General features: G+C 42.4%; 1 long non-coding RNA gene across 2 annotated transcripts in view; it reads left to right on the forward strand.

Moving 5' to 3' along the window:
• Positions 1 to 24664, forward strand: part of LOC307018548 — a 71286-nt gene that overhangs the window by 23385 nt on the left and 23237 nt on the right. Inside the window, exon 1 of one of the 2 annotated variants that reach the window (XR_013802428.1) lies at positions 23691 to 23887. The exons of the other annotated variant lie outside the window; for it this stretch is intronic. This is a non-coding gene — a long non-coding RNA (uncharacterized lncRNA). Of the gene's footprint in view, positions 1 to 23690; positions 23888 to 24664 lie in introns of those variants that run through there. 2 annotated transcript variants of the gene reach the window in all.

Here is a 24664-nt window from a genome sequence, read left to right on the forward strand (position 1 = left end):
TGATCCATCCGTGAGAATTTTGCACCAGCATTCTGAAGCAGAACAAGTGTGGTCGGGAAGTTTCTACAGCTTTCATGATCTTCGTGCCACAGGGAAGGGAGAAGCTTCAAGACTGGAGGAGCAATAGAAAAGGCCATGTACCAAACCTGTTGACTGTGTTGCATGCTGGGACGGAGGATGGCTGTAGAGTGGGCCAATGCAGGAAGCTGCTTCCTGGATGTGGTGACAGGCAGACAACCAGAACTGAGAGTGATAGCGACACATGCTGCATCTGATTCTCCCCTTAGTGGAGGAGAAAGCATTTGTTTCTGGATTGGCGCTGATAGAATCTCAGCAGTGATATTTGCTGAAGTAGAGACATCATAGATATGCTCAGATTTCGATATGAATCCAGGATGAAGCTGTTATCAGATTGCAACAGATCTGCGGTATTTATTTTGACTGCTGCAGGAGAAAAGCTGGTGAAACTCTGGGCTGTATGAGACAAGAGCACACTGCCCTGCAGCAGAAACTATTCACAGAGAAGAATCACACAAAGTTATAGTTGCACGCAAAGGGCCGGTTATAAATATAAGACTATATAAATATACATATATAATAGGGGTGTAACGGTTCACAAACATTTCGGTTCGATACGTACCTCGGTTTTTAGGTCACGGTTCGGTTATTAAACTGTGAATATTCACTCAAATAAATACAAAATATAATAAAATAAACATTAAGGTGCAGCATTTCGATGAACTGAAATAATCTGTATTTGAACTGTACTGTACTAATACCTAAGCAGCCAGTTTGACATTATGATTAGCTTGTCATTGTATTTTCATGTTTTTGTAAAGAAAAATGAACTTGTCCACATTGCTTGCCGAAAGGGCAGACCTGCTGGCACTAACAATGTCTCCTGCTGTGGAGAACACCCTCTCGCTAGGGACAGAGATAGCAGACACAGCCAGGTAGCGCTTTGCTAACATGGCAACATAAGGATATTTGGCGTTGGTAATAGCTTTGGCTCGTTCTGAACTTTTTGCGAGTGGTGGAGGCTTAAATGCCAGTGGGAGTTGGGTTTGAACTTCAGTCTTTTTTCTTTTGGTACCGGTGATATTCACGTTCGGGTGATGCCTTTTCAAATGAGTGTGCAAGTTTGATTTATTGCCAGCCGCGTAACCAATTTTAGTTGAACAATGCCGACAAACAGCTTTGGTTTGGTCCACCTGTCTTTGTCCGTCATCCTTGTACGTAACTGCGAAACCAAAATGTTCCCAAACCGGAGACTTCAATGATGCTGGAGGATTTTGGAGCTCAACTTTATCTGCGTTCTCCATTTCGACAGTTCCTCAAATCACTGACTAAATTTTAACGCATCCTTCTGACCAGCTCTGATAGTATGCCTCTCGTCCAATGAAATGACTTGGTCGCTCTATGACGCGTTGACCCAATGTGAGCAAATTAATCTGAATGCTGCGCCGCAGCACCTGAGATTACTTCCAAAAAGTTGTTCACGTTCTCAACTTTTTACGTTTAACGTTATATTTGTTCGGTACACTTCGGTACACACGTGTACTGAACCGAAGGGCCCGTACCGAATAATTTCGGGACAGGTACGTGTGCCGTTACACCCCTAATATATAATATAAATAAAATAACGTATTATATTACATTATTGCCTCTGCATTGGATTATTATCGGATAGGGTAATAACTTCATAATTAACTACGTCTGAAAGCAGAAGTCTAGGGCAAATAATTTCAAGTCTCTTCATTGCGCATGTCACAAAATGAGATTCATTGTGGGACATATAGTTTATGGCCAAAGCGCTTCTGTAAAGCGGCATGTAACCTTATAATAAACGTATTATGTTCTTTGCAAGCTTTTGCGGGCCACATAAAATGAAGTTGCGGGCCGGATTTGGCCCGCGGGCCTTAAGTTTGATACCCCTGCTCTCTAGAGCAATAAAGTGAAGGAGTAACCAAACAGTCAGCAACAGAATGAGCATTGTCTTAAAGCTAAAGAGACCAGCAAGTAATGTGTGGAATCTAAATAAGAGTTGGTTAGAATCTCCACACGCACAGTGAGCAAACTCGGATCACATTCATTGAAAATGGAATTCATACTCAGAACAGCATGAAAAATATAAAAATACCAGAGCATATCTAAACGTCTGCAAAGTGCAGCACTCCCTGCCTGGCAGGCCACTAATATCATAATCCCTACACAGGCAAATGGGCACTAATTTACCGATCACAGCTGCAGTTTGGTTGACAGCACAATGCACAGCTAGTAATCCTCCACCAAAGTGTTTGTGTATTAATAATGCACATTCATTCCTGGGGTGCGGAAAAATATTCCAACAACTGTCTCATCTCAGAAGTTGGCCCATTTGAGACAGCAGAATTGGAGAGACGCACAGGTGGACAGGGATGGGTTCTAAACATGCACTATTGCTTGATGAAGATCAGTGTTTACTTTCATAATTTGGATGTTTAAGTTTACTTGAAGTCATTTAAAAGAGTGTGTGCTCTATGAGGATCTCCCACGGCTTCATTATGTTTCTTTGTTTACACATTGTTAGCTCATTGTGGTTCTTCAACAGGAAATGGGCAAGCTGGTCCTAGGAGATTTTTCCTCCATTACATTCCCTTTCAAAACAAAGCCCATGTTGTTGTGAGTGTAATTAATGTTCCAAGTAATACCAAGATACTGACCGTGACCATCTGTCATTTTCTCACTGGGCCTCAACCTGAAACTGGACCATTCAATGTTATTTAATTAAATCTGCTTTAATTCTAGCCTCTACAGTCCACACATTGCACTAAATCTGTGCTGGAATTCAGTGTTTATCCCCACCGGAACACACAGCACTGCAAACAAAGCATATTATGGGAAGCCATCAATTAAAGCCTTAGACACAGCTTTCTGTTTTTTTTTATCTACAAAGAAGACCGTTTCTCATTAAAGTCTCTGTAGCTGTTTAAAGAAATTAATATGAAATTATAAGATTGGATTTGCTTCAAGAAACTCAATAATAAACATGTAAGGATAACAAGCATTAATATGATCCTGAACTCTGTGAGGTTCTAACTAGAAATATTGACGTTCTTTTGAAACTGAGTACAGTTAAAGAGTCTGTGACAGCCTCCCAAAAACTGTTGTGCAATGAAATATTGGGCTACTAGTAATCTCGAACCGTCAGTTTAAAAAAGAAGGTGCGATACCGTTCCGATAAATATCAATAATTTCGAACATCTCGGGGAAATTCCTTCGGCTCATTTTGAAGTTTTGGGGGAAGCCGGAAGTGACGTCAATGCAGGAACGCTTCACTGTGCGACGAGAGAGCCAAACACGGACAAAGTGTGTTGTCATGCGTGGAAATGGTGAATTACTGAGTTTAGGCACGTTAATAACGTGTTAATGAAGTTGACTACAGTATATTCATATTCGTCAGTGCTTTCATGTCAATTCGGCGAACATAAACATAAATGATCGTGGTGAAGATCATGATTAAATTAGGATTAAAAATCAGTAGTGAGAGCTGCTGAATTTCCTCCCGTCGGATGTAATATAAAAACAAATCGATTATTTTAGTAGTTGTAAACTCAAGTGGATGAAACTACATTTATTAGTGCTTTCATGTTAATTCGGCGAACATATGATAGCCTACATTAAATTATCGTGAGGAGGATGATTTAAAAATTGTTTGTTTGAGCCGGTCTGCATTTCCTGATGAGAAAACAAACCAATGCTTTTTGTACTTGTAGTACACCAACATGGATTAAACGTGTGTTTTTTTTACCACAATGTTGGGGAAATTAATGGATAAAATGCACGGATTATGATTATTATTATTATGCCCACTCCGATCGGGACACTAGGTACGCCATTTCCCCGCAGCGAGGCTCCCCCCGTCGACACTTTACGTGGGCTGGGCTGGGTGCAGTGGCAGACTGGCCATCGGGACGAATCCCGATGGGCCGGTACCGAAGTGGGCCGGTCGGATAAGTCACTAGCACATCCCCCACTCCCCCCGTTGACAACTTACTAGCGGTACCGAAGTGGGCCGGTCGAGAGTCCCGGGCTGATTTTTAGTCGCAGTCCACCACTGGCTACATGACCGTGTTATCGCCCATATTGACGCACCTAATTCCTAAACTTCTAACAGATACAACATAAACCAATCCTTCAGCCTCATATGAGCTCTCAGACACGTTCAAAATTAAACTGTCATCGCTGTCTGAGCTTGCTGCTGTGTGCGCCATTGTGCGTTTGCATGCAGATGCTGGGATCCTGAACGGTGCAGCTGGAGCGCTTGGACCGCAATGACGTCACACATAATTTGGCGGGATTTGAAGAATCCCCGAGAAGATCCAGAATATGGTCAACATTGAAGGGCAGATTAATGGTTATCAAAGTACAAATATCCAAAATCAGTTCAGTAACGGTTTTCAAGGGGACAATACAGTGGTGGCTAGTGGAAATTATTTTAGGTGGGGCTATTGTAATGGTGAATAAACCACACTGGGAACATTTTGAGAAATTACCCCTTAAATTAAATTGGCTACACTATTTCATCGTTGTTGTTGTATGATTGGTGTTTAGCGTCTACAGCACTTCCACTTTTAGGGTTGACGTAGACCCAAACGTCGCAGCTGCTGCACTAGCTAACGCTCCATTAGCTAACGCTACATTAGCAAAACAAACGCTTATTTCTTTTGCAAATGGTGCGGCGGGCTTCAAACACGTTCCCCTCCACTGGTTTCAACCAAGCACTAAATTCGATGTTTTCCAACCAAATACGGTTGAACTGACACTTCCCCATATTAATTTTTAAGCAAGCTGAAGCTTGGTTGCTAGGTTACTAGCTGGTTGTTCTCCAATAAGGGGCCGGGGGAAACAAAGTTAGTGATTACTGGTTCCATGTTGATTTAATTCAATACAAATTGTTGGGGGGAACTGAAAGGCTATTACTGTACTGGTTACTTTGCAGCCCGGACATTTCCCCCAATACACATTTAGACGCTATCGCAACACAGAAGTACCTTTCAAATCCGATCATTTTTAAGACCTTCTAAATCATATTTAAGACCTTTCTTATTTTTTTGGTCATATTTAAGACCTTTTTAAGACCTTACATTCAGATTATCAAATGTAAGACTTTTTAAGACCCCGCGGGAACCCTGAGGAGACACAGACGTGGTTCAGAAACACAGAAATATTAGAAAACAGACCATTAAGGCGAAACATCTAGTTTGATGGATGCTGTCAAAACTCAACTACAATAATGTGTGTGTGTGTGTGTGTGTGTGTGTGTGTGTGTGTGTGTGTGTGTGTGTGTGTGTGTGTGTGTGTGTGTGTGTGTGTGTGTGTGTGTGTGTGTGTGTGTGTGTGTGTGTGTGTGTGTGTGTGTGTGTGTGTGTGTGTGTGTGTGTGTGTGTGTGTGTGTGTGTGTGTGTGTGTGTGTGTGTGTGTGTGTGTGTGTGTGTGTGTGTGTGTGTGTGTGTGTGTGTGTGTGTGTGTGTGTGTGTGTGTGTGTGTGTTTATTTAGCACGGGCGCATAGTATCTGTCCCCGGCTGTTTGAAGAGCAAGCATGGGAAACAAAAGACAGTGTTTACCTCTTTGCATCCAGCTAGTCACACACACAGTTACAATCACACTCCCTGCAATTGACATAATTAATATATAGTTTCGCTTCTCACCATTATTTGCTGTGGCCCACTGATGTTAACGATCGTAACTGAAAGGCTGCCTGTCAAACGTAAACATTAAGCCACGTGACTCGCAAACTCTCGCGAGAGTTTTACACAAGACGGATCCTTTCTAGCCATAACCCTGCACCGGGCGCTGACATTGGCGCCCGGTGATCATCCGATTTGACGACGCTGATTGGCTGAAATTATGTTTCGGAGCCATAGCTTACAGATAGCAACAGTCAGCTGCTAGTGGCTGCTGCTGCACTGGTTGAGGGCTCCCCTCTTAGCGCCCAGACGAGAGAGGGTAATGATACTCTCTGTATAGTATGTGTATTCACTCTCTGTCCTAAATAGCTTGTTGGAGCTCACCCCCACCACTGTGCTCTGATTGGTCAAGCGACGTGCAGCTGCTCGTGAGGAGCTGCTGTGAGGAGCAGACAGGGCTTCCGTTTTGGCGAAACAAATACAGCGAGAACAAGCGAAACTCATCCTGAGCACACAAACACTCACAGTCGAAGTAAAAACAATAAGTGTGGCTTGATATTGAGTAAGAAAAAGGTTTATAACGCTGTGAGCATGGGTCTGCAGAGAGCATTTCTCCGCCATCCCAACTTAGCAGCCCGAAAAACGTTTACCCATTTAAACAGTCGTGGTAGATACCTTGTTTGTTTTAAACATCATAAATACACAAACAACAATGAATACTTACAGGTTGTGTACCCGAATCTCCCGCTGGTCTAAACAAAGTAGGAACAGCATCGTTCTTCAGTGCCCTACGCTGTACACATCCGGCATGAATCGCTGGAAGGTTTGGGAAGCTTTGTTTCGTGAAAGGCTGGCAGAGCTCTGGGCGTGGCTACCGGGTATCCCTATGTAGCGATACCCAGGAAGTAAATGAGAAATCTCCAACGAGGCGTTCTGGGGCAGCACAGACACGTCTTTTCTGTGTTAGAGTTTTACTCGCTACAGGGTGTACTTTGAGGGTTTGTGACTCTGCAGACCGTTTACATGCAGAAAAACCTTCATAACACACAAGGGGACGGGTAATAACCGGAAAAACATGACATGGGACCTTTAAAGCGTACCACCTTGTCCTGTTTTAGTATAGCTCTTATATACTACAATGTCAAGTAGGGGAGTATGGATAATTTCTGGTGTTTTTAATAGACAGTGAATTCCAAGGTTCCTTTCTTGAAGGCAATATTTGAAAGTTCCAAAGGATGATAATGTTTTCTGATGAAAAGGATGAGTTTAGAGTCATGACGTTAGACTTTATAAAACTAACTTCAAAAAAAATATTTTCTACAAGTGTAGAACCACCTTGTTGGCGCTGCTCACCGTAATCCCAGAGCACTTTGCATTCGGGAAGAATATTTACATAATTACTTTGAGAGACACTAAACTAGATTAAAAACTTTACATTAATTATTGATAATGTGAATTGTAATGTCATTGAGCTTCTGTTGAAGAAAGAAATATTACCAATGTTTTCCCAGATACTTACATTCTAATTGCCAACAGTGTTTGTGCCCTCACATGCCCAGAAGTTCCTTTCAAAGCACAAATCCCCCCCCCCCCCCCCTCGCTCCGGTGTGCGAGATAGTAGAGATAATGTAAGAGCAATATCACCAATACCTCTAGAGGGGTATGTCTTACATCCCAGCCGACAGTCAGACAACTTCCTCCAATGGCATGCAGGGAAAATGCAATGATCATCAATTCAGGCCTGAGAAAGGAAATAACCCCACCATGTCCTGCCATGCATCAGGCAGAGGCATTTGTGAAAAGCAGCAGGAAATGTAATGTGTGTATGAGAGTCCCAGCTGGTCAAATGGCTGTGTATTGTGTTAAACGGGTAGGCTGGGAACCCCAGTGAAAATGATGACATTGATTTGGTGCTGTGCCCTTAGGGAGCCCCCATAGCCAGAGATATATGACTATTCAGCACACACTCACTCTGCAGCACCCGACACACTGAGGACAGCCGGACCACGGGGCACACTCCTGCTTTTGCATGGCAACATGTTTCATGTCAAATACAAAGGAACAAGTGTCATGTTGACTAACTTTAACATGAAACATACAATTAAAAACATTTGAAGGCAAGAGGTCCAAAATAAAATATGTTAGATGGACAAACTATGTCGCTTTTTTAAATACATTTCTTCATATGTTTTTGCGAGCTGTATATGGGGTTAAGTGCCAACATTTGGGAAGGAAGCAAAGGCTACCAGAAGGTTGCATTTTTGTAAAGCTACACCAAATGCAATTATTGTGTTTGCTGTTTCAAAATGATGATATTAATCTAAAAACTCTTAGCAGTAAAATCACAATATGTTTTAAGCATCATGGAAATATATATATACTTTAAAAAAGGGGGAAGGAAACAGAGACTGGCAGGGGAGACGTGTCACATAAATATCCATTTATGGACAAATAGGAAAATACTATGTGTGGCTGCACTTGAATAGGAAGAATGTCACTTGTAATGATGCATTTCATTTAATCCGATTAACAGAGAATATCCGTTGCTTCCCAATATTTCTGTAAAAGGGAACAATAAATGCAGAACGGTGGATCTCTGAGCAGTTCGACCAGGCGAGGTCGGAAATGGTGCATTACACGGGCAATTTAAAGATGAACGATTGCAAGTGAATGCAGACAGATGTATGCATCTGGTTAGAACGAGTGACGGTGGAGGAGGGGACATAGGAACGCAAAAGAGATGGAGACACTGGAGGTAACAGATATGGCAGACGTGTGAGTAGTATCATTCATCCCGCTTCCATCACATTAGTATGCATAGAAAGTGACAGGTGCTGTGACAGGTCACACCTCTCCCTACTTATGCTAATGAGCTAAGTCCCGCCTCCCCTTTGTTCGAGGTGTGAGATCTCAAGTAGGTGTGATATCCATGGGCGAAGTTTGAACTTTAAGGTTGGGGGTGCCAAAAAATAACTACAAATGTAATGTATAGCTATAGGCTGCAACACAAGGATTCATACATGAAAATTGATCAGGATAGCCTACAGGCTACTGCAGGTGTGTTTTCATAACTAATATGCCCAATAGATGAAATTACTATGGCAGCGGAACTCGCTGCAAAATAAAACGGCTGCTGCGGCACATACTGCTGCTATAATTAGGCTATAACACAGAGGTCTGTAGGATCAATGTTCCCCAATGCTCACACACTTTTTAATGAACTGTATAGGCATACTAACTAATAACTGTAGGATATAAGCACAGCAGTTTTATCACATTTTGACCTAATTTCAGCGATGAAAACAAAGCCAACCAACAAAGTAATGACTTTTGTTCACCGTCATCTAGTGATTATGATCTCCATGCATTCAGCGTCTCTGCCCCACAACTGTCAGCAGCGGCCGCTAGCAGGACCGAAGCATGTGAGCACAACGCAAACGGGAGGATTTGGAGGATTTTGGTTTGAGCGTGGAGCGGTGCCTGCTGCTTACTGCAGCTGGCTATCCCCGGATGCAGATGCTGCGCAATTACGCATTTAAGCTCAACAAAACGAAATAATTTGAATGAATGGCTTACCTAGTGCAGTATCAGGCGCCTCTTTTTCCGGCTGGCATAGATGTCCACTATCTTCTCAACTGACAGTTTTGCAGTCAAATCTCCCTCAATGTGCAGCAGGGCCAGATCAGAAAATCTCTCCTGGATCATTGTAGTTCTCAGCCAGTTTCTGATCCTCCTCATTGCTGAGAAACTTCTCTCTGATGTCGCTGATCCAATGGGCAGTGTCAGTGCAAGCTGGAGTAATAGGAAGAAGTTTGGATAGCTCTCCTTGCTCACTTCGTTTTGCAGGTCCTTCAGGTTAATGGGAGATTGGACAGCACATTTTATCAGGTCCATTTCTGCTGTCACCAGCTGTGGATGGACGATCTTGAGGCTTGCATATTTTCTCAGAAGTGGTTCAATGCCTTTCTTCTCACACTTTATCACAGCATCACATGCCGCTGCAAGCTCCATGGCTTCACCTGAAAACCGTCTGTCCAACTCGGCCATCATATTGTCCAGCACAGGGAGATATAAATGACAGTAGATGGCGTGAGCCTCAAATTGTCCGTCTATTTCCTCATTCCTTTCATCTCGTTGGCGCTGCCCAAGTGTGGCCCCCACTACATACTGGTAAAGCAACAAAGGGGGTCTTGAACTTCTTTTTCGCTTTGCCATGGAGGGGGGGTCACTTTCTGCAGTGGCAACTGGCATGCCGACGTCCTCGCCAAACTGCTTGATCTGGCTCCATATGTCTTGCCAACCTTCCTCCTCTCCTCTGTGTTCCCTCACGTGTGCTCTCAGACTGTTGATCGTGGAGGCAGCATCTGCAAGTGTTGTGGATTTGGACTGAAGTTTCTTGTGAACAACGTGCACAACCCGCAGTAGGTCCTCAAGGATAATGAGGCAGGCGATGAAGCCAGGTGTGGTCATGTGATTATACAACCCACTTGCTTCCACTGACCATTTCTCTCCTTCATCCACCATCTCCTTCAGACAGCGTGTGATAGGCACATAATGTGATTTAACCGCAAAGACGCATCGCCATTTGCTCGCCCAACGCGTGTCACTGGGTTGCCCAATTTCCTTTGCCTTCATCTCGAGTGTTTTCTGCATCGCCAGAAACCTGTGGTGGTTGCTTGGTTCTGAAAACACGGAGTACAGCTTATCAATAACATTTAACGTCATTTTGATGTCTCTGTTGACTGTGCATGATTCCACCAGGACCAGATTAAGTTTATGGGCCATGCAGTGTACGTAGATGGCAAAGGGGTAATCTTCCTTGATACGCTGCTGCACTCCAGTTAAATGCCCAGACATAACTGAGGCCCCATCATACAACTGTGCGACTATTGGGACGTCCTGCAGTCCACATGACTCCAACCCCTGCTTGATACCCTCAACAATCCCAGCAGCATCTCGGGAGGCAGAGCAGTCAATGAAGCAGATTAATCGCTCCTTAACCTGTAGCTTTTCTGCATATCTGATACACACAGACAGTTGTTCAGACTTTGATGATTTGGCCTCATCCGCGATAACCGTGAAAAAACCAGTCTCACGCACTGCATTTGCTATTTCCTCTCTGACTAGCTCTGCACACAAAGAGATGACCTCGTTTTGAAAATCTGGACTTGTACAATTAAAGTACTTCTCATCCTGCATTTTGCGGAAACTTGGGTCATACTTGCCGAGGAAGTCGCACAGACTCAAAAAGTTTCCCTTTGTTTCATCATCATCATCCGGCTTGCTTTTATCTGTTTCTGTATCGACTGTATTTGTGTGCTTTTTTTCATTTTTATTTTCTTGTATTTCCTTTTTTCTCCATTGTATTTCCCGATGTCCACGGAAAGGGAGGCCCAGTTGAGACAGCAGCTTAACGACATCCACGACCTTTGTCAAATACTCCCTGTTTTTATCCACTGTGTTCTGGTGACTGGTTGACAAGTGGACTCTGACAGATCCATGCTTTTCAGTTTCCTTGTAGCCCTCCCACAGTCTCATGCAGGCCTTGTGTTTTTCACAAGAGCTATGCTTTATCAGCCTCTCAGTTAGCTTACTCCAATATCGCCCGCCTTGTTTAGCTAGTGTGTCTTCCTCCTCTCCAATCTCCTTGGAAAAGTGGCGGCAACAAAAACAAAACACTGCGTCCCTTGAAACCGAGTACTCCAGCCACGGATGCTTGTTATAAAAGAATGCAGAAAAGCAACGATTTCTATCTCCAATTTTGTGTCTTGGGAAAACGGGAAGCACTGGCTGTTTGGGGCCCACACTTTTATCTCCTAGGTCACTGGGAAGTTGACCGCCATCAGAGGCTGTCTCACAGGGATTGCAAGCGGCGGGAGCTGCGGTGCCGACCGGCGCCAAGATGTGGTGGCTGGTCGACGGGCGAGGCGGGACTGGCGGGTCCGGAGCAGGTGCAGCTTGGGTGGCAGCAACGGTGGCGCTGGAACTTGAATCCGAAACTGGAGTTGTTTTGGTTGCGAAGAACCTGCGTATATCCATTTTTTTAGTCTTCTCCTGTCAGGTTTTGGCGGCTGGCAGACTCGACTTGTCTGAATTTGAGTGCTCAAAGTGCGCATGTGCGTGCAGCGTGTGAGGGCGCAGCAGCTGCACAGATCGTCTGTGTAGACTCATTTTTGAGTAATGTTCTGTCTCTGACAGCAGTACACACTGAGACAATATGTTTGTGGATTTAAATGTATTATGTTTATTGAGTTTGCATTTATTGATATAGTGTTCCAGAGTTATATTTATCTAGGCCACCTACTATCTGTACATCATAACTAAAAAAAATTAAAAAAAAGACTCCGGCCACCAGGGGGTGCCGGGCACCCCGGGAACCCCCCCAAACTTCGCCTATGGTGATATCCCAAGTAGGTGTGAGATCCGTCGATAGGAGGGGGGTGATGTGTATTCACAGGTGTGAAAAGCCCCCACTGTTGCGCCTTATGGTGTATCATAAAAAATGTTTCAATCACATTAGTATGCATAAAAAGTGACAGGTGGGCCCGCCCCCAAGTCTAATAAAACAAAATGCCGCTTCCATCACATTAGTATGCATAAAAGTGACAGAAGGGTCCGCCCCAATTATGTGATGTCAGAAGACCGAGGGGGTGGAGTGAGATAAAAAAAAAAAGAACCCCTTGCAGATAAAAAGCCAGTCATTTCCAATCATCAAGTCATCTTTCCAAAAAGAAAAAATGGCCAAGAAACGCTTCGATATGGGTTTAATCAGCGAGACGCCTGTGACAACTTACCGCCATCCGTCCGGAGCGCCAATCAAGAAACGGATGTAGTATCTGTGCCGGGTTCAAACAACGAAGATCTTGAAGAGAAATGGCTTCTGGAAAATGAACATGTTTGGGGATACATATTCAATTATATGGCGAATGAACTGCATTTCTACAATCTGAAGAATGGAGAAACGTATGGACCCCACAGTGTTAAAGCGACGTTGACCTCAACAGATTGGGCTGTGTTAACTCTGGTGTCTTCCAGAGATCTCCACGCAACCATTGTATCGGAAGAAGTAGTGCATCAAGAAAATACTGTGAAACCAGCGGTGTACAAGATATGTGCAACAAAAAGCAAAGAAACGCAAACAAAAAGCGAGATCAAAGAAGAGTTTTCACCGTTACCCCTCAATGTGGAGGAAGAAGAAGGAAATATCCCCCGCCGCCAGAAGTGAAAAGAGTCCTGACAAGCACCGTCTGGGAAACTAAAAGAGGACCATCTGGGCGATGGTATTACCGCGCAAGCCGTTTGCTGACGCAGGGGGGAGGGATTCTCTCTAAAACACAGTGTCTGTAAAAGTGGGGGAGACTGTCTTCTGTGTGTCGGTGTTTCAGTGTTTTTGTGTTTTGGTCTCTCAACGACGATGTTCAGTAAACGATCAATCAAAATCGAAGGATCCAATGTATTTTTAAATGGAGCAGAAATATAACTAGTCTCCCAGTGCAAGTATCTTGAACAGGGAGTGTCATATTGGAACTCGCACTTGACTTTTTAAGAAACATATCCAGAAAGTATCCAATACCATTAAATTCAACTTGCAACATTTTAAACAAATTAGACCTTTTTCTTAACTGTCAATGCTGCAAAGTCATACCTCCACTGTATGATTCTATCCCACATTGAATACTGTTTTACAAACTGGTCGTTTGCTTGTGCCACACACCTGAAACCCATAGAACAGCTGTTCAAGAGAGCTATCCAGGTGTTTGACAGAAAGCCACAGTCATACCACCACTGTACCATCCTTGAAAATCACAATTCTTGAGTTTTTGACCATTTTATGTCTTTTAAAAGTATGTGTTTTTAAAAAAATATATATTTACATGGGCTGGCCCCCCTCCCCTTGGGGGAATTCATCCACAGAAAACACACTGGACGCAGCACTAGGTCAGAAACCAGAGGAGACTGTGAAGTCCACCACAGACGGACCACCTTTGGACAAAATGTCCTCTCCATTAAAAGCAGCTCATTGTGGAATAGCCCCCCAACTGAGATACGGGATTGTCCCACTCTCAATAGTTTTAAAGGTCAACTTAAAGAATGGTTGAGCAACAAACAGACGTGTAATCACCACTAAATAAATGCACTTTAACACAGGGGTATCTCCTCTTGCACTTTATGTAGCGCTTTTATCTTATCTTGCACTTTATATATCATAGCTGCTACATTGTACTGCCATGTGGTAAATGCTTGTATGCTGCTCATGCTCTTTCTGCATATCATGTATTTTATTTTTGCTGTATATATTCAAATGTCATGTTCTTATATGCTGTATGTGACGGGGCTATAGATGGAAATTAGCTCAAAGCTAAAATCCGGCTCATTTACACTTGTAAGCATTATTTTTGTTCTAAAGTGTTCATCAATGTGCACTACGGTAGCCCTGAAGAAAATTAAACATTAAAATATGTTATCGATGTCCCCATTCCCAGTTTGTTTTGGAAATAATTGCGGTGTTTACTTTGTTTTGGTAACTCTTAACAAAACTGAATTTTTGTAAAAGACTGCGACTCTAAAAGGCAAGTTTGTGATTTTAAAACTGTTTCGATGAAACAATACATTATACAATATTACAACTTTTTGCCTTATTTTTAACACAATATTTTTTTGTGGTTGTAGGGCTTCAAGATATTTTGCATGTCATGCATAAACACGGTGTCATCTTTTCCTTGAAACTGACGTGCTGCCCGTTTTACAAAACAAGTTATTTTTCTGCTTCTTCATCCTCTGAATTTTCCTCCCCCGTCCCTCTTCCTTCAGCCAGCACAACAAGAATCAAGGTGGATCTGTGAAATGAAACACCTCTTCCCAAAGCGTGACTTCCCTATTGAGAGCATGCGTCTTCGGCAGTAGGGTCTAAACCAGGGGTAACCAACAGGTCGATCGCGATCGACTGGTCGATCTTCAAAGCCTTCACTTTCGATCCCTAGCATTTAAAAAAATATATATATTTTCCACAAAAAAAAGAAAATGTTCATGCTCTGGTTGGTTGGTTGTTTAAACAATCTTTTTAGACCATGCTCTGGTTTGTTGATTTGAATCACGCACAGGTCATTTTACAAACTCCAATTGGTTATTAGATATGTTGACGTCTATGAATTGCTGCATGCAATTGTGGGCGGGGTTAACAATCGTATCTTAACGGTCATCTTGAGGAGTAACTTAAACTGTACCAAGTTCTGCTAATATTTAACCAACATCGATATGGCGAGGGTCCGGCGAAAAAGAAATCAAAAACGTATTATTTTCACCCGGAATGGGAGCATGAATTTCTTTTCACATCAGCGAAAGAGAAGACTATATGCCTCATATGCCAACAGGCGGTAGCCTTGGCGAAACGGGGCAACCTGGAGCGCCATCATGCGAGCACCCATGGTAAATTCAAAGACTCATATCCACTCAACAGCGCATTAAGAACCAAAAGAATTGATGAAGTGAAAAGAGGACTAAAAGCACAGCAGTCACTTTTCATCGCGCCTACAGCAAAGAGCAATGCAGCTACAGAAACGTCCTTCCGGATTAGCCATATTTTGGCTCAGCACAAAAAACCATTTACGGATGGTGAGATGATTAAAGAAGCAATGAGCGCCACAGCTGACGTCTTATTTGCGGATTTCAAAAACAAAGAGGACATAAAAAAAAGGATAAAAAGTGTACCACTTGGTGCACCTACTGTAGCCAGAAGAGTCGAGTCATTGTCCGAAGATGTATCCCAGCAAGTATTAAAAGACTTGTCTCTCTCGGAATACTTTTCAGTTCAATTTGAAGAGTCTACCGATGCCACAGACACAGCCCAGCGAGGTGTGTTTGTCCGAATGGTTTTCACGGATTTTGCTGTCAAGGAGGCCTTTCTTGCCCTTATCCCATTGAAAGAAAGAACCAGGGGTGAGGATGTGTACAAGGCATTCAAGGACTATGTTCGTGAGTACAAGATTCCCTTTCATAAAATAGTGTCCTTCACAACCGACGGGGCACCAGCGATGCTCGGTGTTCGTTCAGGATTTGTTGCGCTGTGCAGAAAAGACCCAGACTTTCCACCATTTGTAAACTATCACTGTGTGATACATCAACAGGCATTGGCAGCTAAAGTAATTGACATGTCACATGTAATGAATGTTGTTGTTAAGATTGTCAACTCTATTCGTGCAAAAGCACTCCAGCACCGGCTATTTAAGTCTTTATTGGATGAGCTCGACTCTGTGTATGGAGATTTGATCCTTCACGCAGATGTAAGGTGGCTCAGTCGGGGCAAGGTCCTCCAGCGTTTTCTGGATTTGCTGCCAGAGATCATCAGTTTTCTGAAGTCGAGGGACGAGGAGTATGAGCAGCTGTCCGATGATACTTGGTTATTGGACTTGGGGTTCCTTACCGATCTAACTGCAAAACTCAATGACCTTAACCGAGAATTGCAAGGGAAAGACCGAGAGCTTGGTCACATGATTAGCGCAGTGGAGGCATTCAAAGGGAAGCTCAGTTTGTGGACCACTCAGTTAAGACATACGAGGCTGACACACTTCCCAAATCTTGAAAAGGTGTCACAAAACCTCACAGACAAAATGGCTTTCCATCCTGAACAATTCTGCGCCCATTTGAACAAACTGACATCAGAATTTGGGTGCTCGATTTGTTGAGCTACAAGACATGGGGCAAGTAGTTGGTTTTGTATCAAACCCTTTCCTCAGCGTTGACATTGAACAACTGTCAGCTAAAATGCAGGAGGTGTTTACATTACCTATGGGTGTTGACATGGAGATCATTGGAATGCAAAGCAACATTGAATTGAAGGCAAGAGCAAGAGATCAGGACTTTTGGTCACTCGTGAGTAGAGAGAGGTATCCACTGATTGTGTCATGTGCGCTTAAACTGAAGGCCTACTTTGGCTCCACATACTTATGTGAAACGGCCTTTTCACAAATGAAAATAATTAAATCCAAGTATAGAACTTGTATGACTGACGCACATCTTACTGACTGCCTCCGGCTGGCAATCAATAACTATCAGCCAGATTTCAAAAGGCTTACAGATAATGTGCAGTCACAGCAGTCTCATTAAAGGCAGGCTGATAGAGCAACTTGAGCATTGAAAATATATTGTGCATTGAACAGAGAAACTTAATATGGATTACATTGAACTGTAGGCTAATATCTGTACATGTGAATATTACTAATTGAACTGAGAATCTAAATATAGTGTATTCAACAGATACGGTAAATATTAATAGTTTGTATTGAACAGATATGCCTACCGTAAATATGAATATTGTACATTGCACCGATAACTGTGCATAACTCTGTCTTTCTTTGTGTGCATCTTTACATGTACATTGAGCCTGTTGTAACATAAATTGATTGCAAAAATAAATATGACGATGAATAGTCTTACCCCCAAGTATTTTTTTTGGAAGATATCAGATTGGTAGATCTCGGTTGAAATTTTGGAATAAAAAGTGATCTTGGGCTTGAAAAGGTTGGTTACCACTGGTCTAAACCAATTGGCCAGATATACTAACATGCAGAACGTACGGTATGTTTGAAGACTAACCATTTATCCAGTTCAAGCTGTCTTTAAGATGTGACATTGCGCTCTGACTATTCCCCGTAAAATCGTGACAAACTATTACTTATTCTTAAATTTGACCTCTTGCTGCTTGGTTGAAAATGATAGATGAAAAATAACTTTTAAAAAAAAGACTCAAACAGCGAGGGACATTATACTGGTGAAAGAAAACTCTCAATTCTACAGATGACTCCCCCCACTGAACGCAATAAGTCCCTCCATCCACTCAGCAAAGCATCTAAAACTAAGGACCCCACTAAGACGACAGTTTGAAAACTAGCTATGGATCTGAGAAAAACCAAGTCTCCCCCCGTGAGTTGCAGCCAGGAACAAACTCCTGGACTACCATCATCACCACCATTCTGGACACCCGAATCTTGCAGTACTACTGCTGCTTATTTTGCTCCTTGGGCCAAGACGTCTCTGTTTATGGACACAGTGAAATCAGTGTTGGTTGATATTGTGGAGAGGGTGATACATCGGTACAGAAAAGAAATATCCAACGGATGCCGAGTCAGTCACCCCGGCCAGAGGCAACACGATTGTCTGAATGACATGCCCGATTTTTTCTTCAGAAACAATTACAACGCGTTAAAGAAAAGACTCTGGCTCACCGACTTCATTACTGAGATCGACCAGACTCTTATTGATAAAGAAATCTTCACGGATGATTGGAGGATCCAAGGCGCTTCGGAGGCTTTTCTGCACAATCTCAAAAATTGTAGACGCCTCAAGGAGAGACTTGAAAAGATCCATGCCGAGTTGGATGGAGAAGAAGAAGACTAATAACCTGCGGTTGGTTGAAGCCAGGGATTTTTTCTTTTTCGATACATTGACTTTTTCTTTAAAGTAAAATAAAAATGGGGAACTACTATGCTACTATGCTACTACTATGCAAAACTACTATGCAAAACACTATGCTACTACTATGCAAAACGCTCGGTATATATTGATCAGAATGTAGTCAATACCCTTTTAATAAGTGTGGTGATGAGGACGATTGAAAACAGAGTGAATAGTGATCCCCGTGTAAACAGAATGGCTGAAGTTTGTAAACTAGAAGACATTTTGGATATCGTTCTTTCTGGCAGTACTATTCCTGGTCATTGGGAAACGATTGTAAACGAAACATTTAAAGTGGTCCTGGAATCTTCATTTTCCGAAACATTCTGTAACATTACCAAATAAATGAAACAAACATCAAAAGTGTATCATGTGCTCTCATTTTATGCTCTGTTTGTAGATTTAATGCATCTGTGTGTCAAAAACAGCATACACATGAATATTTTGACTGAAGTGAAAAAGCTCCATCATGATATTTCCAGTAATCTGGGGAATTCTAAGCTGGAGATGGTCCTGGGGATGTTACAATCAGTATAACTATTGATTTTGTGTGTGAACAAATTTAAATGTAAATAGGACATTTAAAAAAAAAGAAAAAAAAAGAAGTGTTTTTTACATTTTAAAAACTGTTGTCTTCATTATAGCAAGGGGAGCGTGTCTGATACATGTGTATTACAGTCCTTCACATGCACTGTTGTCTTCATTATAACAAGGGGAGGGTAACAGTGAAGATGTAAGATACATGTGTATTGAAATGTGCGTATTATACCCCCACAGAAAACACAGAAACACAAAAACACAAAAACACTGAAACACCGACACACCGACACACAGAAAACACAGAAACACAGAACCAAAGAAACACAGAAACACAGAAACACAGAAAACACAGACACACAAAAACACAAAAACAGAGAAAACACAGAAACACAGAAACACAAAAAGACCAAAACACTGAAACACCGACACACAGAAGACAGTCTCCCCCACTTGTACAGACACTGTGTTTTAGAGAGAATCCCTCCCCCCTGCGTCAGCAAACGGCTTGCGCGGTAATACCATCGCCCAGATGGTCCGCTTTTAGTTTCCCAGACGGTGCTTGTCAGTACTCTTTTCACTTCTGGCGGCGGGGGGATATTTCCTTCTTCTTCCTCCACATTGAGGGGTAACGGTGAAAACTCTTCTTTGATCTCGCTTTTTGTTTGCGTTTCTTTGCTTTTTGTTGCAAATATCTTGTACACCGCTGGTTCCACAGTATTTTCTTGATGCACTACTTCTTCCGATACAATGGTTGCATGGAGATCTCTGGAAGACACCAGAGTTAACACAGCCCAATCTGTTGAGGTCAACGTTGCTTTAACACTGTGGGGTCCATACGTTTCTCCATTCTTCAGATTGTAGAAATCCAGTTCATTCGCCATATAGTTGAATACGTACCCCCAAACATGTTCATTTTCCAGAAGCCATTTCTCTTCAAGATCTTCGGTGTTTGAACCCGGCACAGATACTGCATCCGTTTCTTGATTGGCGCTCCGGACGGATGGCGGTAAGTTGTCACAGGCGTCTCGCTGATTAAACCCATATCGAGGCGTCTCTTGGCCATTTTTTCTTTTTGGAAAGATGACTTGATGATTGGAAATGACTGGCTTTTTATCTGCACGGGGTTCTTTTTTTTTATCTCACTCCACCCCCTCGGTCTTCTGACATCACATAATTGGGGCGGACCCTTCTGTCACTTTTATGCATACTAATGTGATGGAAGCGGCATTTTGTTTTATTAGACTTGGGGGCGGGCCCACCTGTCACTTTTTATGCATACTAATGTGATTGAAACATTTTTTATTATACACCATAAGGCGCAACAGTGGGGGCTTTTCACACCTGTGAATACACATCAACCCCCTCCTATCGACGGATCTCACACCTACTTGGGATATCACACCTACTTGAGATCTCACACCTCGAACAAAGGGGAGGCGGGACTTAGCTCATTAGCATAAGTGGGGAGAGGTGTGACCTGTCACAGCACCTGTCACTTTCTATGCATACTAATGTGATGGAAGCAGGATGAATAATACTACTAGTGTCTTGGCCCTTTGGTAGTGATGCCCCCCCCCCCCCCCCACACACACACACACACACACACACACACACACACACACACACACACACACACACACACACACACACACACACACAGGCTACATCTCGTGCTGAGTAAATAAAGGTATTCTGGAGCCTCTCTCAAATGAAAGGTGACATTGCTTTCCAGGGGGACCATTGGGGCGGTGGGGGGGGTGCAGTCTGTGACTTTGTCCCTTTTGTCCCCAAGCCAAATGGATGGGAGGAAAGGGAGGAGGATGGAAAGCAGAGGGGGGGTCAGTTATATAGGAGGGCTGCTCTTCCCAACAGGCTGATGTAGGAACATGAAGGACAGACTGACGTGGTTTGCATTTTAATCTTGCAATTTAATCTGTACCAAAGATTAAAAGTAGATGACCTTAAGAGTGTTCGCAATGCTCTTTTGCTTTGTTTTGGTAAAAGTGCTCTGACAGCAAGTTTCCAGATGTATGAGAGGCATTTAAGAGCCCCAGCAGCCCCCCTGCTGGGCCCTACACATCCTGATAGGTGGTCTGCTGCTGGGGATGAAGAGGTGGATCTACTTGAGGAAGCATATTTCCATAGGAAGAAAACACAGTGACCAAAACGTTGCATACCATGTTATCATGGTTATGAACTTCTTGTGTTTACAATAAAAAGTTTTTCAGACATTGGTGTAGAATACAAATAAACCTACTAAATACCTGGTTAAAACCAAATAAATAAAAAGAGGACACACACTGACACAAACATGATTGACACATTTCAATCAAAACATTCCAAACACATGCTGTTCAAAGCTACTAAGATCTGATGATATGCTCCTCTGCTTTCTTCATACTGGCCAACTGGTTATCTCACTAACAAAACTAATCATTTATCAAATATTTATAGTATAAGATATATTCCATCAAATATATCAAAAAGTGTAATGAAAAGGCTAACCTCTGTTTTTAGAGTCTATCTGATCACAGAGCCCCCCCCACAGCCCTGACCCCCAGAAGCAGGGCAACAACAAGGTGCTGCAGAGGGAGATGCAGCGCTGTGCTTCAGGATCCTAGCAGAGTATTTTTCTCCCTTCTGCTTGATCAACCAGTCAGCCTGCTTACTTTGATCTTTGACCCCCTGCAGCGACTGACCAGCCACCCCAAACACCTGAGTGCCCCTGCTGACTGTGTTTTGATCTGATGATGCCCCAAACTCATTTCTGTTCACCAAATCTTATCCAACTCACGCAGCGCCCTAATATATGTTTGTAATTTCAACATTATAAAAAATAGTGCAGGGGCTCTGGTTGTCTGGTTATTAATAAAGAGCAATGACTGTTAATTATTAATATAAATAACAAACTTACTAATATAACCGTTTGACCAACGTTTTAACTTGTTTTGTTTTGCTTTACTAAATCTTTTTTTTTTTTATTAATAATTTTTTTACCTCACTGTCATGTTTTTCAATCTTACTCTACTTCAAACTCCAGAATGAATGTATGTGTGTGTGTGTGTGTGTGTGTGTGTGTGTGTGTGTGTGTGTGTGTGTGTGTGTGTGTGTGTGTGTGTGTGTGTGGCCTGAATTATCTGAACCAAGAATTAAAGGCGGGAACTTTGGATTCTTGATGTGCACAATAATAGTGCCTGATTATAACATGTTTTCATTTGACTTGCAAGGCCTTATGGTCTCCCTATCAGACAAATGATCCAACAGATATAATCTTATATTTCTCAAGGCTCAGGGTAGGTTAAGAGACACCAACACTTAATTTACAGCAGGTCAGTAGATAAGACAGCTGATGGATAGAGAGATAAAGATCAGCTAAATTGACAAAATGTGAACAGATGAAGAACAGCATGGCAGGCAATAAAACAGAACGGCAATTAGTGTGCAGAGCCAAGTCTCCTGTTTCAACCAAAGCCGCTGTGTCTAGGAAACTTGGCTAATAGCAGCATTTCATATCAGGACAATTCTGTCCTTCTGCCAGCTCACTGTCATGCTGTGCCAAGATGTATGTCATTAAAGCACCAATAATTAGGACAACTTTCATTTTTCCAACCTAAGACATGTACTAAGGAGCTGGATGTCCAATCATGTTCTACAGATACTGTTGGTGCACCTCTCTGAGCCTGCAGCCTATCAAAGTGTCAGACATTATATCGGCCAAATTAACTTAAATATAACTTCTGATTTTCTGTCTGGAGGCAATGTCTGTTCCCTTTTGGGTTTTCATACATCAAGCTTTTTGGGGCTGCTCTGCCAGAATGGAGATGTCCTAATCAGGTGCTAGGAGACCAAATAGTATTATGTATGCTCATTCCATTATCCAACCATCCTCCATTGCCCGCCCAGAGGGTCTGCGCTTCAGGTACAGTTCATTCTTTGGATTTGGAAGGAACGGCCTTGAACATCTTTCAGTGGAAGAAGGATCTTTAAAGAGCTAAATTAATGTAGAGCGAATGGCTCAACAATTACCACTGAAGTATGAAACAATGAAAAAAGCAGATGATGGCCATAACATAAGGCTTTCTGAGTTGAATGCCCAGACAAATATGGAACATAATTAAAGCTAAGTAAATAGTGATTCTACAAAAACAAGAATGAACAAAGCTTTTTATTTGTACCATTTATATAATTATTTTTCACATGAACTCATGAGATTAACAAACATGGTCATCATATACAGTATGTATCGACCAAAAGCTATAACAGTTGGAGTGCATGAGAGTTAAAAATAACCCAAATTTGTTTTGCTGTATACTTATATATATATATATATATATATATATATATATATATATATATAAAAAAAAAAAAACTGGTTCACCTTTGCTATTTGCAAACGGTGGTGTCCGGATGCAGGGCCAACATGGTATATTCTGCACATGTGTGTGTCTATATCTTGCATTGCACTGATGAAAAGGCAATGATGGCTTGTGAAAGGCAAATGGAAAGGGTGTGGATAGTCTTTATAGTCTTTGAAGCAGATGCACAATCAGCAATTAAACAAGAGACACAGGACAGGGAAATGTAAAGCTCCTGCTTAGTGGCGAACTCTCAACTGTGTCGGTATTTCAGTCAGTGGAGAAGGAGGATGACAGGGTTTACTTAAATACTGCCTGAGAGTAGTCTCCATGGGGATTACTTGAGGATGCAGATTACTTCTTATGAACAAAGTATGCATTTAAGCTCTCCTCACCAGTGGCGTTTTCTCCTGGAGGCCAAGGGAAGCCAGGCTTCCCCTGTTTTTTCGGATTGTCGTTATAATTTTAGTAAATAAATAAAAACACTTTGTTTAGTTTCGTTAATTATTCTGCCGGCCCGTCTCTCCCCCATTCTCACAGCGCCCCTCTAGATGTTATGGTGAAACAGTACATTGCACTCTCTGTTGCGAGAGGAGGCCAGCCGAAATTGGCTTCCCTTGGTGAAAAAAAATGGAGGGATTGACCAATCAGACAAGGCTCACATCATGCCCCTGTCAACCTGTGATTGGTCAGGGCCATGCCAAGGGAAGCCAGAGGCGGCTGGCTTCCCTTGCCTCACAATCCAATCAAATCGCATCAACTTAGTGGTGCTGTGACGCGTCCTAAAACCCGGAAGTAAGCTGCGCTCGGTTTCCCTCGACAAAAAGCAATGGGATTTCTCCACAGGGTTTTGGAAAATAGCTCAAAATAAGGTCAGTGGAAAACGAACCTGTTTGATAAATGCACGTTTTGTTCAGTCGGATAATATCCACATGTCTACCCTACTTTTATAATTTTCGAATCATAAATATAATCCATAGAAGATAGATAGCGCCACTTCACCACTCTCACCGCCGTTAGAAAGTAGCAAGCAACTGAAGCAAGTGCAATTATGGAGGGTGGAGATTTGGAATATTTAATCAAAAATAATTGTACTAAACTTCCGCTACAGCAGAAACAACAAATAAAATCTGATGACAGGCCAATGCCTAAACTGGAGCTGTTTACAGCAAGGAAAAAAGCGAATCGGACGTAAAACGTTAAAGGTCTCCTGATTTAGTTTGTGAATGAATGCTTATTAGAGTTTCGGCTGGAGAGTGCATTGCGGACCTGTCAGTTAGATAACAGGCGTGTGTAAATCCTGCATCTGTATGATACAAATGTTTGTAAAAAGATACCGGGTGCTGTAATCACTCATCTGGTTACATTATTACATTGACCCCCACACCCCCGACCCAAAAGAAAGGACGTATTATTGGCATCCCCTCATTTTTTACCCACACCACGCTACTGCTCCTCACAAACACTTCCCTTTCCTATCTTTCAGTGATATCAGCAGGGAATGCTCTCTGTAATCACACCATGTTAGTTTGAGGGTGAATCTAACATTATATCCATAACATAATGCAACATCTCAGTGTAAAAATCAGTTCACAAAATTAACAAAATAAACCCTTTTTCTTTTCCTACATCCACACAAATAGTTAATT

The sequence above is a fragment of the Notothenia rossii genome (genome assembly GCF_949606895.1).
Source record: "Notothenia rossii genome assembly, chromosome: 9".
Lineage (NCBI taxonomy): Eukaryota > Metazoa > Chordata > Actinopteri > Perciformes > Nototheniidae > Notothenia > Notothenia rossii.